At 40.8% G+C, this 26184-nt stretch overlaps 1 protein-coding gene across 3 annotated transcripts in view; it reads right to left on the reverse strand.

Moving 5' to 3' along the window:
• pgap1 (post-GPI attachment to proteins inositol deacylase 1) overlaps nt 1-26184 on the reverse strand; it is a 348101-nt gene that overhangs the window by 107851 nt on the left and 214066 nt on the right. The window lies entirely within an intron of this gene.

The raw sequence follows: 26184 nt of genomic DNA on the forward strand, positions 1-26184 counted from the left end.
GTCCTTTCATCGGAGCAACGTTTCAGCCATGGCATGGCCAAATGGGGAGGCAGCTAGATGGATGAGGTCTCCAGGACTCTAAAAATATCCAAACCTAATTATGTCATATCATCTACCGTTAAACCGTACTTCTAAAATTTTTATTATTATGCTGTCTTAAGGAATTGTTCTGTTGTGTATATTGTATTGTATTGACCCCCTGCTTTTGACACCCACTGCACGCCCAACCTACCTGGAAAGGGGTCTCTCTTTGAACTGCCTTTCCCGAGGTTTCTTCCATTTTTCCCTACAAGGTTTTTATTGGGAGTTTTTCCTTGTCTTCTCAGAGAGTCAAGGCTGGGGGGCTGTCAAAAGGCAGGGCCTGTTAAAGCCCATTGCGGCACTTCCTGTGTGATTTTGGGCTATACAAAAATAAACTGTATTGTATTGTATTGTATATACTTTATCAGAATGCCCATGTCGCTCAAACACAGGAAGCTTTGCAGTCTACTCTGATTTTACATTGTAGGAATAATAAATATATGTAAACAACATTCGATGTGGCGTTTATATATGTAACATATAAATGTTTTTCATGTAACGACCATCAAGTTACATACTCGCAAACGGAACTTTGCACTATACCTTAGTGAGCTCTGTAAGCTCTGCGGTTTCGTTGAAGGACATGCGTGTGGTAATTGACTGGCAGGATGACGGCCAATCTGTTGCTGCATCCAAACAGTGCCATATTTCACATTTATGCCTGGTGCAGCTGCATTGTTCTTATGTGTGAGGGGGCATTTTTTGCAGGGAGGGCTTCTGTTCTTTTCCTCCGATGTAGAACCCTCATCCTCATCTGAGTGTACCTCTGTTATAGCACATCTTTATCTGAAAACAGCGGTGTCAGATTAGGGGGAGCGTGAACATGACTGAGAGAATAAAACTGAATAAAAAAAAAAAAAAAAATGCTAACCTTTACAAGTACCATAAAATTTACACCATCTGACTCAAATCAAATGTATGTTTTTATTGTATAATAGTAACAATAAGGGTAGCTCACTACTCAAAAACGTAATTCTGGGAAGCAACATCATGATTCATTTCTCAAAATTAATTTCTTTTTCTTCCCTTATATTCTTGAATAAAAGCGCACTTGTTTTGTTATACGTGTACCTTTTGTGAAAGTGTTTATTAGATATTTGGACTTCAGTCTTCACACATTATACACTTAATATCAAAACTCATTAATACTATAACATGAAAAAAGTTTCTGTTTTATCTATGTAATCAACATTTTTTGCATTTCTCGCATTTCCGGTCATCCTAAATTGACAAATCATTGTAGACACAGAAAACACATGAAATGCTTATGTTCCAAATAACGATATATTTACCCTATACAATTCCAGGCACCTCACATCCAGATGAAGAGCCTTGAGCTGGAAGAACTATTTCCGCGTTTTGAGCTGCGACTGTGAGGGGATGGGATAGCAGGCTGCTTGCTGCTTGTGCTGATCGACACATTCACAAAACAAAAAACTTTAATGGAAATGACCGAAGGAATTTAAGGTGGCCTGGGATTACAAATTTTTTCAAAGGTTTCAGGGATTCTAGTGTTAAACTCTGTATCAAGCTCAGAGATCTGAAAACTTCATTGTTCCACTGGATTTCTAACTTCCCGAAAGGTATACCCCAGGTGGTTTGAGTGGGTGGCCACAGAGCTGTGTTGTTAAGTTTGCTGATGACTAGTGTGGTGTATGGCCGGCCCTTCATCCCGGCCAATACCCCCAGGCCGCCAGGTGGAGCCCTCCCAGCAGTATGGAGGTCCCCCGAAGACCAGCAGGGCATCATGGACATTGGAGTTTTTATATATAGCCCTTCTGGATACCATGGGGGCCACTAGGAGACGCTGCAGGGAGGAACGATGGTTATTTGCCTTACGCCCCGGAAGTACGTCCAAGTCACATGGACAAGGGGAATGACGTGCTTCCGGGGTGAAGAAAAGGACTTTGTATCTGACCCGAAAGTGATAAAGAATCACATGGACTGGGGATTGGGAACACTTCCGGGTCAGGGAATATAATAGGACTGTGGGAGCTCCCAGATGGCGAGCTGAACTGGGTGGTAGGAGGACAACGCGTCTGGGAGTGGTGGAGAGTATTATTGTAGTTATTATTGGATTGTTTATGCGTATTGAGGAGGAGAGGGTGCGTTGTGCATTGTGCAGAATTAATAAAGTCAACATTTGGACTTTAATTTAGTGACTGGAGTCTTGGACATGGGTTTAAGTGAGCGATAGCGCCCCCTCTCTGTCACACTAGTGATGAGCGAACTGCATGGTGGTCAATTTGCCTCAAGGTCGAAGAAATCATGGAATTTTTTTGTGAATATCTCCAAACTCAATAACTGAACTAGATTTGACTGGATTATAAGGGTGCAATCATCTTTAAAATTTCACTGAAGGCTAGGGAAACATCTGCCAACTATACTGGACCAGTTGTTACGGCCAAAAAGGTGACCTAGGCTGTGTATCCGCCTCAATGACATCGAAGGAAAAAGATCACAGTCAGATATGTGCAATCATATATTTTGTCAAAACAAGTCAGATATGCGGGAACTCGTAGGCAAAAAATACTTAGGTAAAAAAATTCAAAGTGATGTATCATGACTGATACCGCTGGCTTGTTCTATTTTTTAAAGCTGCACTGAAGGCTCTCCAAACTGTGTGTGCTGATGCTTTGCACTTTTTCTTCTATCAAAAAGACAGAAACATCTTGTAAATAGTAACAAATCTTTCATTATTATTTCAGAGAGCAAGGGTCCCCAACCCCCGGTCCATAGCCTGCCACCTGACAGCCGGGCAGCAAGAGAACTGCCGGCAACGGAGACTCACTCAGTGAAGGGCTACAGCAAAATGGCTGCCTCCTTCACTGAGGACACTTTTCAGAACGCTAGGCGGGCAGGGCTTTGCAGTGGTGCAGAGAGAGGAGAGAGACCCAGGTGAGAGAGTATTACAACAAAGTATTTTTATGGTCCCGACAGTATCCCCATATGACACGAGTCTATAGAAATCTTGTTACTACGAAGTACATTCATTAAATTCTAAACTCTCTTGGTATCTCTGTCAACGGGACAACACGCTGAAGAGCATCCCGAAGTGCGATACACCGCGTCTGTGGAAGACTGTTTATCTGTTGCCGGAGCAACAGCATGCTCACATCTCTGCTGCGTCTCTCCGCCAAAGCAAACAGAAAACATCTCGATGGGTGATGCAAGGAACATTGTAAATGCAGGGAGCATGATTATTTGGCCACTAAACTGGTCACAACCATGCCTGACTGCTGTGTCTGTTTATAGGAGAGTGGCAGATCCTGCTACAATAAATAACGTGCTGTTCCTGTTTCAAGCTGAATAAAGCTAGTTTTGCTAAAGTACTGAGACTCAGTCTTGTGTTTTGGGATGTTAAGACAGGGACTTGTAGCGCGACCACAATCTTTGAGGATTCGCTTCTGTGGCGCTTCACTGCAGCACTGTGAGCCTGCTGTTGCCCTGCCTCGGCAACAGACAAACAATCTTAAACAGATGCGGCAATTGTGCTTCGGGATGTACTTCAGTGTGACGTTCCTGTTGGGTGGGGGGTATCCCAAAAGAGTTCAGAAACCTCACAATATGAACAGGCATACAGGCACTATTGGGCACCCCACCTTTACCCACTCTGCAAACTCAGTATCCAGCCAGGCTGGATCAGTGCTGGAGGAGCCGGAGGTGAAAACTCTGAGGCAGTGGTGGAGCAGCAGCACATGGGGCAGAGGCAGAAGATGCTTGTTGTTCAATTTGGCAGATAAAGTGGCTGCATTCAAAGCCAAACTTGATTTATGGGGCCGACGAGAGAACATTGGGATTTTTGATATGTTTTAAACGTTAGCACAGGTTGTTAAAGATACCAAGCCAGGGCCTTTTTTTCCTAGCTGGTGTATGATTACCTATCTCAGCTTTCAATAGAGTTTGAGCATTATTCCCAACCAGAAAAGACCCTCAAAATGGATCCGTGACCATTTGTGAATAAGCCAGGTGAATCAATTTTGTCTGTGCTTGAAGAGGATCAACGGCTTGATGTTGTAAATGACGGTGGCCTTAAAAGTATGTTTAAGACAACTTCAAATCTCCATACATTTTGGATTAAAGTCAAGGCGGATTATCCTGAGGTTGCCAGAAAAGCACTGAAAAGTCTATTTCCATTTCCAACATCCTATCTTTGTGAGGCAGCTTTTTCTGCAGTGACAGCAACCAAAACAATATTACGGAGTAGACTGAACATAAGCAACACACTTTGTGTTTCAACATCTTCCATCGTCCCCAGATGGGATTGTCTGGATGCAGGAAAACAAGCTCAGGGCTCCCACTGATTCTATATTATGGTAAGTTGTAGAATTTCTATTATGATATTATAACTTAAAAATAATAGAAATGTAATGTAAATTGTGTATAAAACTGCCCTATGAACCCACCCCGGATCCACCATTTCCCTCCCCATGGTCCCTGAAAAAATTTGCTTTTAGTAAAATGGTCCTTGGTGTCAAAAAGGTTGAGGACCATTGTCTTAAAGTATCCTTCAAAGTTTGTTTTTTATCTCTACGTGGATAATTATGCATATGTAGGGCATGCACCTCATTCTCTTACACTGAGGTGGAACTCGAAGATCAACCTGCACATCTCGCAACAAGCAGAGATAACTCATTATTTATTCTGTATACTGTATGTTTCATAAAAATAAAATTTTGAGAACCTGCATTATTTACTTTTGTTCTACCACTAAGTTCCACAGAGTTTGCAATGCCAATGATCAGCATTATACAACTGAGGAATGGTCCCATCCAGTGTTGACTGTTATAGCTCTGGGTGATGTTGCACAGGCCTCGCAAAGCACTGGGGGGAAAAAACTTCTTCTAAACCAGCTGACTTATCAGTAAATAATTCGCCGAACAAGAGTGGACATGAATGCAGCAAATTTGCGGTCAATAACACTTTGGCGAAATTCTCTGATCAAAAAAAAGGATGACACAGCTGTGGTAGACTTGATCTCTAAAAACAATAAACATGCATACCTGGATGAAGTGCAGAGTCTGTAATACTGATTCCAGGACAACAGTCTATTCCTGAATGTCAGCAAAACAAAAGGGTTCATTATGGACATTGGGAGAAAACAGCACTACCATCCTTTCAATGTTAAAAGTGCTATGGTAGAGAGGGTAGACAATTTTAGATACCTAGGTGTCCACATCACAGAGGACTTAACCTGGTCCAACACATGGTCACCTTGGGAAAGAAGGCATAACAACATCTCTACCACCTAAGATGTTTCAGGGATTTCAGGCTACCCTCCCAATTACTAAAGAATTTCTAATAAATCGCCACAGAAAATACCTTGTTTGGAAGTATTAAAATCTTATGACCATGTGTTATCATTATTGCCGTTTTAAATTCTTCTTAAGAGCACAATCATTAGAGGTGAGCAACTAAGAATTTCACTACATATTGCACTATGTGCATAATCTGTATGCGACAAGTAAAGTTTGTTTTTGATTTGAAGACAAAAACATGAAGAAGAACTGAACGCACAGCAAGAAAAATACACCAACTGGAGTTTTAGTAAATCAAGTGCACAAGTCATACATTAATAGTACTATTCATAATAATTAGTAGATTTTAAAAGGTATTCTAATTTCAACACATGGTAAATAAAACAAGCATTGCAAGAGGTGGAATCCTGAAACCTTAAAGAATAGTGAAAGGGCAATAGTTTTGTGTTCATAAAACTGTAGATTCTAAGTATTAATTAATTATTTGGGATGATCAATACAGTTAATACTATTATTAAGGAATAGATATGCACTGAGCAAGTTTCACGACTTTTCAAATAAGCAGGTACAGCTGTCACTTGTGGTACAAGCACAAAACCAATGGACCAATTTTGAACTGAGGCATTTAACACTAGAATTCCCAAAGCCTACGAAAAAACTTGTAATCCCTGTCCACCTTAATTCCCTTTGCACCTCTCCGTCAGCGTCTTTTGTGTTGTAAATGTGTCGATCAGCAGAAGCAGCAAGCAGCCTGATTTCCAATCTCCCTGCCCAGCACTACAGCTCAATTCGCAAAGAAGGTTCTCAGTGCTCAATGTTTATCAAGGAGTGAAGTGCCTGGAGTTGTAGGGGGTAAATAATATATCGTCATTTGGAATACATACATTTCATGTGTGTTCCGTGTCTACAACAATCTATGTAAACACATTGTTAAAACAGAAACGTTTTTCATGTTTTAGTAATAATTGACAAAATGTAGACATGAAGTGTATAATGTGTGAAGTCAGAAGTCCAAATATCAAATAAACACTTTCACAAAACATACAAGTATAACAAAGCAACCTGAACAAACAGTTTTATACAGGTGGAATCCCATTGTAACAAAATTCACGGGAGCACAATAATATTTCGATATAATGGAAATTTTGTTATAACGAATATGGGGAAAATACATATACTGCTGTAAGTGGGGTGTGCAATGATTCGCAATTTCTAATTGCAGCAGCACAAGGACAGGTACGTAGCTACACTGCTGCATTTGGTAAACAGTAAACCAGGGGCAAAGCAACCAATTGTCCTCTGCAGGATCAGGCTTACTACTAACATGTTTGTCGCATGACGCCCTGCTCTTTCCCACACTCTCTTGGCCACAAGTGATTTTGAGCTGCTGGTGTTCAAATCTGAAGACGGGAGCTAAAGCAGGAGAATTGCCATGTCTCCTAACTTGTGTGTTTGAGTGCTGAAGTAATAGTTCCTATTTTGAATGAAGTCTTGAGACTGTACCCTCCTTCTCTATAAAATAATAGAATACTTGTATTTTCCTTGGAAACCTGGACTCACCTTTTTTGTCTCTTGTGCAACTAACTCTGTGACCCAAACTTGACAATAGCTGCATTAAAAAAGAAAAAAGCGCTTCTTAAACTGAGAACATATTTTATTTGAAAATGAGATGTTAGATGTAATTTTTTTTCTAGGAATACAGGTATGAATACAAACTGAAAATGAGTCTTTAGATGTAACTTCTTTTTCTTTAATAGAAATACAAACACACTTCTCATTTTTTTTCGTTCAGGTCCTGATCTTTAACTTTGTCCTCTATTTTTTTCTCAGTACTTCAAAACTGTTGACAGCATTCTGAATGCTTTCGCCATGTCATTTTTCTTCATTCCAGAATCAACCTTTTCCAGGATTGTTAATTATTCTTTTCTTCAAAAACAGGAACTGTTTCTCACATTTCTTTCTTCACTGCAAAGAAAACTTTGAGAGGTGCTATGAAACTCGAACAGTGGACGTTCGGTGGAGTGCTGACTCAGAATTTGGTTATACAGTGGAGTCTTGGGTCACGGCCATAATTCATTCAAAAACTCTGGTCATAACCCGATTTGGTCGTGACCCCAAGTAATTTCCCCCATAGAACTATATGTAAATGGGAAAAGTGTAGGTGCAGCATTAAGTATTTTTGGCATTGCATTATTATCTTTGGTGGCCATTTTTGGTTGAAAAAATGGTCGTTATACTTAAATTCACGTTTTGTTAAAACTGTATCTGTTAATCATGATGTTGCATGAATGTTTGCCCAGGCCAACAAAACGATTTTGTTACTTTGGCATTTACTAAAATGGGATTTGACCTGTATTAACATTCATCAATTGTTGCTAAATTCCACAGAACAACAAGATAACTTCAGTGACTTAATACCAAAAGTTTTATTCCAACCATTTCTTAAATGTATTTGCAGAAATCCCAGGAATAAATATTAGATATGTTAACGTGATTCAACTCCGATTTCCTTCCATACCTCAAGAGATACGCATCTTCAGTTGTAAAGTGTAATGCAATGGCCTTTCACTAAATCACCATTCCTCATTTCAGATTTCATAAATATGTTCGTTGCTACAGAGTTCACTTAAATAATATCTAATTTGCATATTATGAAGAAATATTGCACAGCACTGTATTAAGGTGGAAAAAGCTAAAAAAGAACAATTGTGGAAATTTTAATCAATTAAAAATATAGCTAAAAATTTCAAACCAATTTTCTTTGTTGAACTAAACTGAACAGAAAACCAAAAATCTGCCAGGTTAGTCCTTGCCTCTGATGCACGGAGGAAGTCATTTAAAGTTGATGTGATCAGATTATAAAAAAAAAATAATAATAAAATGCACACAATTCCACTTTATTTTATAGTAACTTTAAATTTTTAATGTAAATAATAACCTTAATAATTTTATCTAAAAACACAGGAAGTGAATTTACTTATGAAAAGACTGTAAGAAATTCAACTTTTTGGCACATGATGTTTGAGGGTTGTAGACAAGAATAAAGAACACAACCTTCAAAATTTAAACATTTTGATTTTAAACAAATATAACGCCCCAGACAGTAATAAATCTGTTTCATGCCAACCATTTGTCAAGCAATTGTCTTTAATCATAAATATTTTGAAAAAAAGTTCTGTTCTTCCCAATTTTAGGACATCAAATGAGGGTACAGTTTCATAGTAGGTCTGACAGCATATCAAAGAATCTTCATATAAAACGTCTGAATCACTGTCTTAAAATTGGAATAAATCAGGTGCAAGTCTTCACTTTTACTTTTTAACACATTTTACTATGATTGAAGATAGAAATGGAACATAACTCTATGTTCAATAATTATTACCCATACAAAGAACAAAAAAAATCGAGGATAATTTTAACATGGGCAAAACACATACTTATGTTTTAAAGGTTTTAGAGCATCTGATATACGAAATTATACAAAATAGTCATGTCTATATAAACAAAACATTGGAAGAAATTATAAAGATATATTTAAGATTTTTATCTGTTTATCAATAATGCTTTACTTTAACACAGAATTGATAATTAGAGTTAATATGAGGATCATCTTACAAGTAATTCTGTTTACCTGTAACTGAAACTTTGAAGAAATATGTATTTAGTAAATTAATTGATTGTCAATGGTACTTTGTACTGTATTGTTTGTAAGCACAAACACGAAGATTTCTCGAGATTTCAGGAAAGCTTGAACTAGAACAGAGCAAGTTCAATTTCATCCTTGCCTTTACACCATGGTCAGCTGCCGGATTCAACTCCTGGGCACCTACTCTGTAAAACTGATTCTCCAGGTTAGTCTGTCTGTTCGATACTTTTTGGTTTTTCTTGGAACAAATGTATGATGAAGAACAAGAAATCAGAGGATCATAAGATAATGCCACCAGATCTTTCCTATTTGCGCTCTTCAAACAACTGAAAGTATATGTATTCAGGACAGAATTCTCCTTCTGAGTCTGCCTTTCTACATGGCCACCATAATAAACTATTGTATTTTTCTTCTCTTTGTCTATTTTTAACAGCCATTGTTCCACAAAGGCAAGCCTTGCTGGAGAGAGAAAGCCATGTTTTCCTTTCTGTGAACAAAAATTTCTGTTTCTTGTAGGAGTCCATCTTGCATTTTTAAGTAGTTGATTGTGCTTCTGTAGGTAACTTTCTGTAAGAGGGTAAATCGGGTTCAACTGAAACAAAGTATCCATATGTACTTTTCTCAAATGGATAACATCTTCTTCTTAAAATACTTGCCAATAATCTTATAAAAAGCAATCCATTTGTCTTTGACTGCCAGTCAAGAGAAAAAAAATCAGGTAGCAGTAAAATGAATCATGTTAAGAGACATAAACAAAGCTCTCAGAATCCAGAATGGCATCCTTATCTCTGAAGTGATCCTGATATAGCTGGATTTACTGTACACTCCTACCTCCACACTTTTGAAAACATGCATCCCTTTTGCTGTCTTTTAAAGGCCAGTTGCAGGCTGAATATCTTCAAGGTGTAATTACACTGGACAAGGATGTTTACTTTTGTCTGGTAACCAATCAGCTGTTCAAGTACTTGGAAACTCCAACCGTTTTTAATTACATTCTCCTCACACAAGCTAAAAATATAAGGAGAGAGAGAGGGGGCTGGGGGGAGGAGAGGAGGAACAGGATTGTTGCCTAGTTTCCTTGTATACCTTTCACTTAAAAGTTTCTTTACTCCCATATTGCCATAACTTGAAACAGAACCACTGAAAACAACTGACAGGTAGACTGAACAAAGATATATTATGTCTATTCAGTTCTTTAAAAATGTTAGTAAGAAGGCTTTCTAAGTCTGACAGAAAAGTTAAATGCAATAAGAGCAGGGAGAACTTCGCTTGTTGTAACTCAAGAGCTTTGAAGGCAGCTTGGTCTCAAGAATAAAAGAAATATTTGAGTAGTCATGTTTCCTGGAGTCACAAACAAAGCAAATGCAAACTACAATGTTAATTATTACCCTAACCTATATTCTATAGCATGCTGTCTGTTATCCAAACAAGATAATTTCATTTTCCTGCATAGATCAACAACTTCTTATAGACTTCAAACTTGTTAAATTAAGCATATTAAACTGAATGGAGTAGGGAAGTTGGAAAACAACAAAATATTAATTACCAAGAACATAACCATAACCCTGACAACAGACAAGACACTGTAAAATATGAGGTTAACGCTGAAAAACAGATCACCAACTGAAGCTTTATGAATAATGGATACTTTATTCGCCATCAATAATTGTTTTGGTAAAGCCATATTCAGCGTAATCCACCTTCCATGTACTAATTTTTTCGCGACTAGCCATGATTAAATGAACGATAAAAAAGTAAGCGAGGGTGACTTATCCAGGCAGGCAGGCTACAGCTCAATAGCTCGAATTTGGATATAAGTAGGTTCTATTTAGTTGACAGAAATATCTTTGGTAGGAATGTAAGTTGAATTTAGTCTTTAAATTTCTATGGTGAAGAAAAATTTATGCAATGATGACTAAATTTAACTTACATTCCTATCAAATATATTCTGTCGACTAAATAAAAATTACTTAAATTTAAAATTTAAATAGAACTTGAACAGATACGATAGTTCATAATACCCACGCAGCACTACAGTAATTGCACGTAGGAGCAGGAGTCATCCGTTTTAACAAGCAGCATATTACACTGATACGAAATAGCCTGCCCATTTAATTACTGTATTTAGGAATGGATAGATAAATTAAGATTATGTACAAATAATGTTTTTCACTTTTTTTCCTTGATGGATTCTGGCACCCCCAGCAACAGCTGCTAGCACCCCAAAGGAAATATATATATATATTTATATATATATATCCATTTTCCAACCCGCTGAATCCGAACACAGGGTCACGGGGGTCTGTTGGAGCCAATCCCAGCCAACACAGGGCACAAAGCAGGAACCAATCCTGGGCAGGGTGCCAACCCACCGCAGGACACACACAAACACACCCACACACCAAGCACACACTAGGGCCAATTTAGAATCGCCAATCCACCTAACTGGCATGTCTTTGGACTGTGGGAGGAAACTGGAGCACCCGGAGGAAACCCACGCAGACACGGGGAGAACATGCAAACTCCACGCAGGGAGGACTCGGGAAGCGAACTTGGGTCTCCTAACTGCAAGGCAGCAGCGCTACCACTGCGCCACCGTGTCGCCCCTATATATATATATATATATATATATATTGTCACAAGAACGAGACATGGACAGATAAAGAGTTGGGGCAGCCACCCGTATATTGTGGTATCCTGGCTGCAAAGTCGTTTTCTTGTAGAAATACAGAGCACTGAAGTGCATACAACCGAGTCCAAAACAAGACTGAGGAAACAAAGGAAAGGGGCAGGTTTTAAAGGGGGAGACAGGAAGTGAGGTCGTATGGATCTGGCACGTGGTCTTCCACCATTGGCTCAGAGCGGAGGTGACATCAGAGGGACTGGAGCTGGTGTGGCCGAGTTCCATTGGCTCAGTCCCGGAAGTGATGTCAGGAGATCCAGGTGAAATCCCCGGGATGGTCTACAGGCAAGGAGAAAAGAGTCAGTGCACTCTGCCACACCCCGCATGCCTCCGAACTGCCTTCACTCAAGCCCTTTAGCTGCCTCCCATGCGCACGTGTGTGACAAGGCCCCCTTAGCCCAGACCCGGGGTCGGGCGACCTAACCGAGAGGTCGTGAACCCGAGAAAGGCATCAGCGTTGGCGTGGAGAGCCCGGCGATGAACGAGAAAACTTGTACGGCTGCAGGTCAAGAAACCACCGGGTGACCCGCGGATTCGACTCCTTGTGGAGGGCCATCCACTGTAGGGTGCATGGTCCGTGACAAGGGTGAATTCCCGCCCAACAGGTAGTACCTCAGCTGAGTAATCGCCCATTTAATCGCCAGAGCCTCCCTCTCCACCGCAGCATACCTGGTCTCCGGTCCAACAGTTTCCGGCTCAGGAACATGATGGGGTGCTCCACACCATCGACGCTTTGTCTCAGCACGGCGCCCAGGCCTGTGTCCGATGCGTCCGTCTGGAGGATGAAAGGCAAAGAAAAGTTAGGTGCCATCAAAACAGGTGTGGACGTAAGGGCCTGCTTTAAGTCACCAAATGCAGCGCTGTTTTTCAGTCCATGCCACAATGTTCGGGCCCTCTTCTTTGTTAAATCAGTCAAGGCGCTCTCTCCGAAAACCGGGTACAAACCGGCGGTAGTACCCGCTAACCGAAAGGCTTGGACCTGCCGCTTGGTTCATGGACGGGCCATTTCAGAATGGCATCAATTTTGGAGCACTGTGGCCTTACGGTACCCGACCCACCAGGTAGCCTAAATATTTGGCCTCGCTTAATCCAAGAAGCATTTCCTGGGATTAATCCGAGCCCGCCTCACCAAGTGTCCGTAATACCGCTTGGACATGCTGTAGGTGTTCCTTCCATGTGCTGGAATAGATGACCACGTCATCCAGGTAGGCAGCACTGTATGAGTTATGAGGCGAAGCACTTTGTCCACCAGACGCTGAAAGGTTGCTGGAGCCCGTGTAACCCAAATGGAAGGACACGATACTGCCAGTGTCCGCTAGGGGTACTAAACGCGTTTTACCTTCGGAGTCCGTTAAAGGAACCTGCCAGTACCCTTTCGTCATGTCAAGTGTGGTCAGGTATTGAGCCTGTCCAAGCCTCTCGAGGAGGTCGCCCAGCGTGGCATTGGATAAGCATCAAATTGGGAGACTTGATTAAGCCGGAAGTCATTGCAGAACCTCCAACTTCCGTCAGGCTTACCGACGAGCACAATGGGGCTGGACCAGGGACTATAACTTTCCTCAATCACACCTAGCTCCAGCATGCGCTTGATCTCAAGCTCCACTTCAGCCTTTTTGCCTCGGGAAGACGATCACGGGCGTTCTCGGACAACAACCCCGGCTCTGTCACGATGTTGTGCTCAATCAGAGAGGTCCTTCCGGGTTCTCACTGACTACCTCCCGAACGGTCCGGATAACTGTTTCCAGCTCCTGCCGCTGTCTGGGACTTAAGTCCGTGCGGGTTAAGGTCGTGTGTGTGGCGAAGAGTGAGCGGGCTGGCGGAGGAGGGATCGGGGTCCCTGTCCTTCCACGGTTTCAGCAGGTTCACATGATAAACCGCTCCTTTGGCCGGCGATTGGGTTGACTCACCAAATAGTCGACCAGTCCCTTCCTCTCCTTAACTTCGTAGGGGCCCTGCCAGTGGGCAAGCAATTTAGAGTGGGAGGTAGGCACTAGGACCATGACCCGATCTCCGGGCGGAACTCCCGAAGAGGCGTGCGCGGTTGTAGTACCGGCCTGTGCTGCTTGAGCTCCTCCATGTGACTTTTAAGGACAGGCGAATCTTTCCAAATCTATCGCGTAACTGCGCGATATACTCCAGTATGTTTGTGGAGGGAAGAGCCTCTTCTTCCCAGCCTTCTTTCAAAATATCTAATATGCCCCGAGGTTGTCGCCCGTACAGTAGTTCAAAGGGGAGAACCCGTGGAGGCTTGTGGGACTTCCGATAGGCAAAAGGACGAGGGGGAGGAGCTGATCCCAGTTCCTTCCATCCTCGCTGACCACCTTACGCAGCATTTGCTTGAGAGTTTGATTAAACCTCTCTACTAATCCGTCGGTTTGAGGATGATACACGAGGTCTTTAAATGCTTTATTTTCAGTAATCTGGCAGTCTCCTTGAACGTTTCCGAGGTGAAGGGGGTCCCCTGGTCTGTCAAGACTTCTTTGGGGATCCCCACGCGCGCGAATACCCCTAGTAATTCCCGTGCGATGGCTTTAGAGGTAGCTGAGCGCAACGGAACAGCTTCGGGTATCGTAGCGTAATCCACGAGGACTAAAATGTACTTGTGTCCTCGGGCTGAGGGCTCCAGGGTCCCACCAGGTCGACCCGATTCTGTGGAAGGGAACGCCAATCAGTGGAATAGGAACAGAGGAGCACGGTCCCTCCTAGGAATTTGTCGCAGTTGACACTCCGGGCAGGAAGCGCAAAAGCGACGAACCTCCTCATTAATTCCTGGCCAGTAGAAACGGAGCTTGATCCGCTCCAGAGTTTTTTCGGTGCCCAGGTGGCCACCTAGGAGGTGGGCGTGTGCTAGCTCGCAGACCTGCCGCCGGAAGGTACGCGGCACCAGCAGCAGCCTCGTCTCCTGCCCGTCATGCATTGCTACACGGTAAAGGAGGTCATTATCTAGCACAAAGTAGGGGCCCTGTGGCATCGACTGATTAGTGCGCTGGCCATTGACAAGGACCACTGCATTTTTTACAAACTTCAGGGAGTCATCATTCCATTGCTCCCTTCTAAAAGAAGCCGGCGCTTTTTAAATTGGAACCGCAACACGGAGAGAGGGTCAGCGTCGACCTCAATGGGCGTGGTTTCTTCCCGCTCCGCCGCGTCGTTGGTGGATGACGTGTTAGCCCGCGACGGCCCGGGAGTTGCCACGTCAGTCAGGGCGACGCCGCTCTCTCTGCCGGCTGATTACACGGCGTGGAGGCAGCTTGAGACGGGTTATCTCCGTCCATAACGAGGCCCAAATTAACCCCGGAGTGGTATGTGTCTCACCGCTTTTGATTTTAGACCAGTCCCGCCCTAGTATCACCGGGTGTGGAGGATCAGGTAGGACCGCTACGGTGAGTTCTGAACTGACCCTCCGTAACTGATGACACAGCGGCGGACCTGTACCAGCGGATGTCTCCGTGGACACAGGTTATACCGGTCTTAAATTTTAGCCACTGTTGCGGTTGCACAAAGCGGCGGGCAACAATGGAAATGTTGCTGCCGGAGTCGAACAAACCTGTGGTCTTGTGTCCGCTGGCGATCACCACGCCAGTATGTGGGACCGCCAACGGATTAGCGAGAGCACACCAACCCTCCTCGCCTCCACCTGCATTCCTCCTTGCCCCAAGCGGTTTGCGCCGCGCACCTGGACGCCTGCACTGAGCTCCGGATTGTACAGGGAGGGGCTAGGTCTTGGAACGTACCCGGCTGGGTTTGACATGAGGACGGTTCTGCTCCCCCAGAGTGTGAGGCCGCCCTCTGCGTCTCCATAAGCTCTATGAGCTCAGACATGTTCTTAAACCGCCGCCCCAAACCGGCTGGGTGAAGCCACGGGGAAGCGCTTCCAGGAGCAGATAGCAAGCTACCTGCTCTATTATTTGGTAGGGCGTGTTTTCAAATGGCCGTAGCCAATGCCCTACCATTGCCCATAAGGACCAGGCTTGTCTGTTGGTCGGCCGCTCAGGGTCCAACCTCCATTTTTATTTTATTCACCTGCCAGTCTGGGGCACCCCTAGGTGGTAAATGGGGCTTTGGTTTCAGGGGAGGCAGGCACTCTCCCCAGAGAGCATACTGAGTCCCTTTGCCTCCCCCTCCAGGGCAGCCCAATTCTGTGAGCCCCACCCGCACACTCCCTGGCCTCCAGATGGCCTAGTTATGAGTGCTGGGAGCGGAGCCCGCACCGGTCACGCCGACCGGGGCACCCTCCCTGCCTGAAGACTCGGCCCGGTACGCTCCCACCTGGGTATATTGCAGGTCCTGTCCCCTTCTCTTCTGGGACTTCTCCATCCTGCCGACTACGCCACTGTCACAAGAACGAGACATGGACAGATAAAGAGTTGGGGCAGCCACCCGTATATTGTGGTATCCTGGCTGCAAAGTCGTTTTTCTTGTAGAAATACAGAGCACTGAAGTGCATACAACCGAGTCCAAAACAAGACTGAGGAAACAAAGGAAAGGGGCAGGTTTTAAAGGGGAGACAGGAAGTGAGGTCGATATGGATCTGGCACGTGGTCTTCCACCATTGGCTCAGTAGCGGAGGTGACATCAGAGGGACTGGAGCTGGTGTGGCCGAGTTCCATTGGCTCAGTCCCGAAGTGATGTCAGGAGATCCAGGTGAAATCCCCGGGATGGTCTACAGGCAAGGAGAAAAGAGTCAGTGCACTCTGCCACACCCCGCATGCCTCGAACTGCCTTCACTCAAGCCCTTTAGCTGCCTCCCATGCGCGTGTGTGTCAATATATATATATATATATATATATATATATATATATATACACACATATATACACACACACACATATACACACACATTGACAATCATGTTACGTTATTTTCAAAATAATAATAATAATAATACTTGATGGCATGAGGGATGTTAATAGAGGACACCATTTATCTGTATGCTAACTGGTGTAAAATAAAATATAGTAAAACCTTGAATATCCATCAGGGGTCGGGACTAAGGCAGTGACAGATAAGAGAAAATACGAATATCAGAACAGCTACTTTAAAAATGATACACAGCAGATTAGTTTGGTGCATAGCATATTTATTTACAAAAAAAACTACATTAACAAAATATATTGTATTAACAAAAGTAATTAATTCATATAATATTGTAGCAACCAGTGCAATGAGAAAATACAACTCAGAAGTACAACTGCAGTCTTCATTCCCTAAGAAACAGTGCCCTGTATAATACTCTTATCTGGGTTACAGAGCACACCTCCAACACAGTAATACAGTATATATATTTTTTGCCCCTGAGTTAATCGAGTGACAGATAATCAAGGTTTTACTGTATATTTAAATGTGTTATGCAAAAGCATCTAAATGACAAAGACACTACTCTTGTTAGTTTTGGTCAGACTGCTAGGTTTCACTGAACAAGAGCACATGGGACTCCACCAGTTGCTGTAATAAAAAGATGTCTTGGAATCTTGGAATTATTTTATTATGATGGCTGAAGACTCTTATTTATTTATTGAAACTTTTCTAGAAAACACTACAGAAACCATTCAGTACTTTAAAAAAAAAACATTTGTAGGATATAATCTGGAATATGACTGGAAAACAAGACTTGTCATCCCTATATGGAAAGGGAAGAGTGATCGCCTGGATTGCAGCAACTACAGGGGGATAACACTGCTCTTGGTGCCGGGTAAGGTCCTTGCTAGGGTCGTCCTCAATAGGATCCGTGATCACTTGCTCACCTACCAGCGACCGGAACAGTATGGTTTTACGCCTAAGAAGTCTACTATCGACCATATCCTGGCACTGAGGATGGAGTGTAAACACGAATATCGGCAGAGTTTCTTTGCAGCCTTTGTCGATTTTCACAAAGCATTCGACTCAGTTGATCGAGCTGCCCTGTGGGACATCCAGAGTGCTCGCAGGATCCCCTCAAGGTTGCTGGATATCATGGCCAGCCTTTACATTGGTACTGTGAGTGCTGTGCAGAGTGGAGGCAGGACCTCTGTGTTTTTCCCATGGATTCTGGGGTTCGTCAGGAGTGTGTCCTTGCTCCTTCTCTGTTCAATGCTTGTATGGACTGGGTGTTGGGAAAGGTTGTGGGGTTGTCCAGCGGCTGTGGGGCATCTGTTGGTGAAGAAAGATTCATGGTTCTTGACTTTGCTGACGATGCTGTGATCTTCGCAGAGTCAATGGAGGCTCAAATCGGGGCGCTTGAGAAACTGAGTGAGGAGTCCGAGTGTCTGGGCTTGCAAGTGTCTTGGATAAAAACCAAGATCCTGGCCTTTAATGACCTCTTGGGCACAGCCATCAGTAGTGTGTCTGTTTGCGGAGAAAGTGTTTACCTTGTTGAGAGGTTTACTTACCTTGGCAGTAACATAACCTTCTGCTGTTATGCACCTAAAATCTGGAATAGCCTGCCAATAGGAATTCGCCAGGCAAATACAGTAGAGCACTTTAAAACACTGCTGAAAACACATTACTTTAACATGGCCTTCTCATAACTTCACTTTAACTTAATACTGATACTCTGTATGTTCAATTCATCACAATAACTATTCATAGTGGCTCTAAAATCCGTACTGACCCCAACTCTCTCTTCTGTTTCTTTTTCGGTTTTTGTGGTGGCGGCCTGCGCCACCACCACCTACTCAAAGCATCATGATGCACCAACATTGATGGACTGAAAGCCAGAAGTCTACGTGACCATCATCATCAGGTCCTTCCATGAAAACCCTAAATACAAAGAGGACTGTTTGACTTATGTTAGGTAGATTGCCCAGAGGGGACTGGGCGGTCTCGTGGTCTGGAACCCCTACAGATTTTATTTTTTTCTCCAGCTTTTGGAGTTTTTTTTTTTTTCTGTCCACCCTGGCCATCGGACCTTACTTATTCTATGTTAATTAATTTTGACTTATGTTTATTTTTTATTGTGTCTTCTATTTTTCTATTCATTTTGTAAAGCACTTTGAGCTACATTTTTTTGTATGAATATGTGCTATATAAATAAATGTTGATTGATTGATTGGCAGTGACATTCATGTCTCTGGTGACTCTTCCTATGCAGCCTGTAGATGGATTGGGAGAGCATGGGGGGTCATGTGGTCGGTGGAAAGGGGTGTGTGGTGCTCCCGATATCTATGCAAAAGGACGAAGGTCCAAGTCTTTTGAGTCCTGGTGCTTCCTGTCTTGCTATATGGTTGTGACACATGGACGCTATCCAGTGACCTCTCTGGAAAATCCTTGGGTACCGTTGGTTTGACTTTGTGTCGAATAATTGGTTGCTCATGGAGTGTCGAATGAGGCACATTACCTGAATTGTGAGGGAGCATCAGTTACGGCACTTACAGCCATGTGGTGCATTCCCCCGAGGGTGATCCAGCTTGTAAGATCTTCATTGTTGAGGACCAGAGTGGCTGGACCAGGCCAAGGGTTCACCCACATAACACCTGGCTGCGGCAGATACTGTAGAGGGTCATTTCTGGAGGGTGGGACTGGACCGTGCATTTGCCTGGGGGGTTGCAAACCGGGATCCTGAGTTGTTTCATTGGGTAGTGGGTGCGCCAACGCACTGTACCAGTGCATGCTCCCCAACTTGATTTGAGGATATAATGTAGAAGATTGGCCCGGTGGGTCAAACTGCAATAAAGGGAGCTGGTTTCTGATACAAGGAAAAAAGGAACAAAAGAAAGAGTTTCACAGCAACTGGACTGAGTAAGAAAATGTATGGGGATGCTAGTCTTGATATAGTTAGAGTGGTAAAGTTCCTGCTGGCTTCATGAGTTGAGTTATGTGAACTGTAGATGTTAGAAATGCCTTCTAAAGGCAGTGGTATAATCCTTGGTGTTTTGTAATTCTGTGAATTTTTCAAAGAATAGTAACATATGGTGCAATATTAGAATTCAACTGCATTTTTTTATGGCCTATCTTCCAAGCTCTGTGCTTGATAGATTATTTAAACATTGTGTAACAGAACTGCTAAAACTTCAATAAAATAAATAACAAAACTGCCACAGCAGACTAGTATAATCTACAGAAGGACTCAAAAAAAATCTTTAAGAATGTATGCAAATCATTTCCATACAAAGCTACAGCCCTTATACTGATTGAAATCTAAAGATTAAGAAAAAGGTGTGCGTGCTTCGCAAATACAAGGAGGAAAACACTTACTACAAGGGGACATTTACTCTACTAGTAATAATATGCATTATTTGTGATTAGCTATATCATGGTTGCCATGGATTAAAGCAATGAATTCTTTTTAGCTCAGAGCATGGGATAAATGATTCTCATTTATTATATTTGATAGACAGTTAAAATCTATGTTCGAAGGCTCCAAATAAAATCGTTGGCTGCATCACACCATGATGGATAGCACATCATTGTGAATATTTGTTAATATATTTAGAGTAAGACAAATAAGTATGATTTACAATTAATGCAACAGTAAAGCTGTTCTGAGTACAACATAAATACTAATTATATATTTATTCACTGTGTACTTAAAAAAAAAAAAGTTTGCATAGCATTATTACTTTTTCATTCTAGTTAAGTGACATATTGCTTTTTTTACTTTTATTGTTAACTTAACTCAAGCAGCAGTGGAAGCAAGGTGATGTGTGGGGCTTTGCCCATTCTGCTAGTCCCTAGTGGTACACAAGCTGCACTTTACCCTAGCTTGCATTCCAAACTAAGAAACTTAAGTATTCGTACCAAGACTAGCTTGTACTTCATTTGATAACAAAGGTATAAATCAAAGGCCTCTGACAGACATCTTCAGCCAGAAGGCACGAAATGGACTCAAGCCAGAAAAAAAGACTTGTAAATCAATGAATGACATTTCTGATAGACCAACAGAACTCACCTATGAGGATAACCTGATCAGTAACTGGAAGTGACTTTAATTCCAATCAGAAGATATACATTGCCTTAAAACTTGCTGCACAATCCTGAAAAATTTTGGGAATCTCTCAAGGGAGGGCACTCTGCCCAACTGAGCACACTCTCCAAAATGATGGAAAACATCTGAAACCTGCTCCCTGAAACTAAAACGCTAGAGCCTCTCTTCATTGGGAGTCACAACTGACAAACTCTTCTCTTTATGAGACTGGGAGTTGAGATCCAGTTTGCCAAGCTAAAGAATAAGTCAGTCTGAAGGTGAAGAAGCAGCCATCAGTTTAAATAGGGCACTCCAGTATCTAAACTCTTGTGCAAGAAAGAATAATGCTTTTTCCTGTAAAGTTGCAGACAACACAGAAAAGGGCCTAACTGAAGAAAGCACTACACATTATAGAGAAATGATCATACAGCAAAGAGAAAGAGTACACTCCAATTCAAGAAAAATCCACAACTTGAATCCAGAGCAACCATAAAGTAATAAATCCACACAATTTCGGACATCACCTTTAAAAACGTGTTATCTTAAAACTATTAATCTGTGCCAAGTTAAATTTGAACTCTATAGTAAGTAAACAGCCTGCCTCTCTATATTATATACATATGTGTTTGTCTGCATCCTGCCTTACGTGTCAAAATATATATATGCAGTTATCGTATTTCTATAGTCCTTGTGTTTTTTAATAAATTGTAATTCTCTTTCTTAAAAGAAGTGTGCTTCAGGTACCTTGACATAATTCCAAAACCCAAAATCCTGACTCCTAGAACGGAGAAAGGCAAGGTTTTGCCAAGAGCAAAACTGATCATTTACACAAGGTACTACCATGCATGCTACTCTCTTGCCATTTCATTAATTTTTTGGTGGAGCTGGTCGCCGTCAGGAGTGGCTGACAGCCACGTTAAAGAGGAAAATATACAAAAGATACAAGTTGAAGTAACCTTACTAAGGTAAATATGAAAGAATAAAATTTTTATAATAGGAGTTGACAGTTTCAATAATTCATAAATGATTCTCAATGGAAGTTTTTGAAATTTCTAAAATTTGTGCAGCACACTATATTTGAGATATCCAAATAAAAATTTTACTTTCCTATCAAATTTCCTTCAAGGGTAAGCGGATCAAATCTCAACAAAATTGGTGCACTGGTAGCAGAGACATGTGGACAGAAGCATTCTGGCAACAGTAATGCTTTTTACATTACATGTGAGTGCAGAGAATTACCCATATAAAATCAACCAGTTTTCTTGACCCCCCCCCCTTTAATACAATTTAACAGTGCAGGAGGTTGGAGAGAGAGAGAGAGAGAGAGAGAAAAAACCCACACACTAAGCAAGAACCAGCTATGGATGCAATGCCGGTGTATTGAAGTCCACACTTAGGCACAAGTGAGGTTTTTACTTTGTCTTCTTTTTATCTTTTTTTATTACTCACTTTAACCATTAAGTTTAAATTCACACAGATATTACTTTGGGTTCTTGGATTTAAAATATTCCCACTAAAACCCTCTGTAGTAATCCAGTATCAGTGCACTGGCCCTTGGCTTTTAACTATATTTATTCACGTAGGCAGGGACAATGAAGTGACTGCAACTACATAAATGACATATTCCGATTAAAATATTCATCATGGTGCTGGAGAATGGGATATGCTGCATGTTAGTTGTAATTACAAATTAGAATACCACCACATTCTATACACAGAACAAATCTACTACAACTGCTTATTAGTAGTTTACTTGAGGGAAGGTCAAGTAAAGCAGCTAAGAGTATCAGCCAAGATGTACTTACTGATTTTAGCTAGATATACATGCTAGATTACATCTTTTGAGAAAAAATAAAGTGGAATGCCAGAAATACACTCATTACTACAGCAAGTGTGAATGGAGCTCCCATTTATGAATCTGTTTCACATTTAAATAGGGGAAACCAGCTGCTCATTGTATCACCTGCTGCACAGTTCTACATAAAGAAAATTTTATTTTTTTCTAGTTTTAGATGATACAAAGTGTTATTTTCCCATTGAGTTATGGCGGGTGTATTAAGAGTCTTCCAGCTGAGGAAAATTAGTTGATGTGTTAACAATGTAGTGTAGGAAATAATGGTCAGTTTATCACAAGGTAATCTATGCTCTTCTAAGATAACTCTAAAGACTACTGTAGAAGGATCTGCATTGATTGTAAATCCTACTCTAATATGTATGAAAAAATATTTTCCCAGAATGGCTTTAATTTTGGACAATTCCAAAACAGTGAGGTTGGGACTACCTGGCACTATTCGTCATTAGAGTCCAATTTCTGGCAAATTTCAAAAGTTGTGTGCATTGGGCAATTTCAACTGGATTGTAAAGTGTTTTGTACAAATTGAAGAATGAGTGAATGTTGTGAATTGTCAGCTTCCACTGCTTGCCCGCGATGTTGATTGAGACATCTCTTTTCCAGAATTGCCAAAAGAGGTCCAGCTGACAATGTACAATCTAGATTATATGTGACAATATTTGATAGTCTGAAAATGCTGTCAAAATATATTTCTTGTTACTATTTAAAATATTTTCAAGTATGAGTCTCACAGGTGGATTAGGGAAGTAAAGCAAGTTCTTTATGACAAAGTTTCTGACTTGTAAACAAAAAATTAGTGTTTTGAAGGAATTCCATATTTACAACCAAGCTGATCAAAGCGTGCAAATATGTGAGCAATATAAAGATCTCTGAAGGTTTGGTCCCTAATGTTTTCCAAAACTTAAATGCTGTATAATTGAGGGAGGGTGCAAATGCAAAATTATCATGAAATGGAGCAACAGGCAGTAGTGTCCATTTTTAAAGATGGTCTAAATGTACATAAACTCAAGGGTCTAACAGTTTGTAAGGGGTGTTAGGGCATGAGTGCTTCAATACATATAAAGCTAACAATATTCTGCAAGGCAACTTCCAGATATATTTCTGAGATCTGCTGCTTACAAGGTAATAAAAGTTATAATTATTGTTTTATTCAATATTAAATGTAAGAAAATAGAATAGAAAACAAAAATTACTTATCCATTGTTGCCATGTTGATACTGTTGTTCTAATTTTTCTAAACAATTATTAAGACTTGTATACAATAATTTCAGTTAAATAATTATAAAGGAATACAACGGACATTTTCAATAAACCAAAAATCTTATTTTTTATTTTTATCTTATTCTGCTGAAAGCTAAATAAATTGTTTTTGTGCATATGTTTAGTTGCTCCTATTTTTTAGCTCCCTGGAATTACAGTTACAGGGCATTTAAAAATGAAAGTACCTCAGTTTTCTGTCCCCCCTGGCCATTGAACCTTACTCTTATTCGATGTTAATTAATGTTGATTTATTTTGTTTTATAATTGTGTCTTTCATTTTTCTATTCTTTAATATGTAAAGCACTTCGAGCTACTGTTTGTATGAAAATGTGCTATATAAATAAATGTTGTTGTTGTTGTTGTTGTTCTCAGTTCATTGCAAATGTTATTTATGGAGCACATCAAAGTTTAATTTCACAGGTATTCAATGATACCTTACATGCCTATGCAAAGACTTGACAAAACTCAAATTAATCAATAAAAGGCATTTTGATTGTTACAGCTGTTCTGGCTCAAACAGTATTCACTCCATGTGTATGTGGCTCAAGGTGAAATCTATTTGATGGCTCCTGTCTTAGGCCATTGCCACCAGTACCCTGCCACTCTTGTTTTATTGCATTGCTATGCGAAAAGCACCAATATAATGCAACACATTTGATGACTTTGTATGCATATTTGTATATGTGTAGTTTATTTTACAATGCCATATGAGCAAACATTGACAAAGACAAATAATAATAAACATCAGTAGATGACAAGTTACATTTATAGGAATTCAGAATTTAAAAGAACTTCAACATTAGTTTTCCAGAAAAAGTAAACAAAAATTTGATTAGAATTCCTTGCCATGCTTACATTGAAAAATCCCTGCAACTTAAAAAGACAACGGCAAAAGTGTAAAAGATTACTTTGCTCCACTGCTTCAAAGACCAATGTTTTGTAGTAACTGCCCTAAATAAATTATTACAAACTTCTAATATAAGGGTTTCACATGTCTGAACTATTTTTTAGCAAATTTTGTTAGAACTACTTTTTTGTGTGTTGCACCAATCCATCTGAACTAGAGAACTTCACTAGCACCAACTACTATTTTCCTTAACATACTCCTTGATGATATTCTTTCTATCATTGATTTAAAAAATAAAGTTACTGGATTATTAATACTGGCATTTCCGAATTTCCTCTTATGCAGCTTGAACTCATGACATAGATGCTTAATAATCCTCCAATACCTTTATGCCTATGTCTTTAATAAAATTATGTGGTAGACTTTGCACCTCTATTTTTGCTGTATAAAAAGAGGAACTCATCACCTGTATGATTCCTCTATAGTATCCTGTAAGAAAACTCACTAAAGCTACACCATCTGCAGATCTGGTCATTTATTTGACAGAAAGGAATGGCTGCAGCAAATATAATATAGTAAGACAGACCAACAATAGAATCTTACGTTTTCTAAAATCTGCATTTTTTATCTGACAATTTGTAACAGCAACAACCAATTCTTAAACAAGTCTACCACAAAGTCAGGTTGTCCCTTGTATAGAAAATACTGTTAATCATAGTGCCAAAATGTTTTACTTATGTGGATAAAAAAAATAAAACTATTAAAATAAAGCACACACCTGACATGTTACCTATGTGACAAACTAAACTTCCATTATAACAAAATATTCATTGAGGACATAAATAAACTATAAATCCAATTATGATCAGTCTTTTAATCTGACTTGAGTAAAATTAGATTACCACTCTTTGTTAATAGATAGATAGATAGATAGATAGATAGATAGATAGATAGATAGATAGATAGATACTTTATTAATCCCAAGGGGAAATTCACATAATCCAGCAACAGTATACTGATACAAAGAAACAATATTAAATTATCAGTGAAATAGAGAAAAATATAGATAAAAAGGTAAAAAGATAAAGTCATATACGGAGCTGCTGGAAAGGCTGCCACTCGGATGAGGCGCCGAAAATAAATAACCTGACACTTTTAGTTAACTTTTCCCTTTTTGCTCCAATAATTTTGATAACAGTGAATTTAAATTGCCACACAGTTTTGTTCAATACCAGAAAGATTTATACCGAAGGGAGAGTATAATTCAAAACGGCTGTTAAAAAGAAATTACAGTAATCCCTCCTCGATTGCGGGGGTTGCGTTCCAGAACCCCCCGCGATAGACGAAAAATCAAAGTAGAAACCATATGTTTGTGTAGTTATTTTTATATATTTTAAGCCCTTATAAACTCTCCCACACTGTTAACATTATTAGAGCCCTCTAGACATGGAATAACACCCTTTAGTCAAAAGTTTAAACTGTCCTCCATGACAAGACAGAAATGACAGTTCTTTCTCACAATTAAAAGAATGCAAATAGATCTTCTTCTCTTCAGGAGCAGAGAATTTCAGAGGGAGAGAGAGAGCTCGCTCGCAAAGAAAAGCAAACAATCAAAAAATCAATACTTGTGCTTTTAAGTTTGCCACAGCATTTTTTAGAGGAGCGTTAGTATCTTC

This window comes from Polypterus senegalus, chromosome 6 (genome assembly GCF_016835505.1).
Source record: "Polypterus senegalus isolate Bchr_013 chromosome 6, ASM1683550v1, whole genome shotgun sequence".
In the NCBI taxonomy this organism is placed as follows: domain Eukaryota; kingdom Metazoa; phylum Chordata; class Cladistia; order Polypteriformes; family Polypteridae; genus Polypterus; species Polypterus senegalus.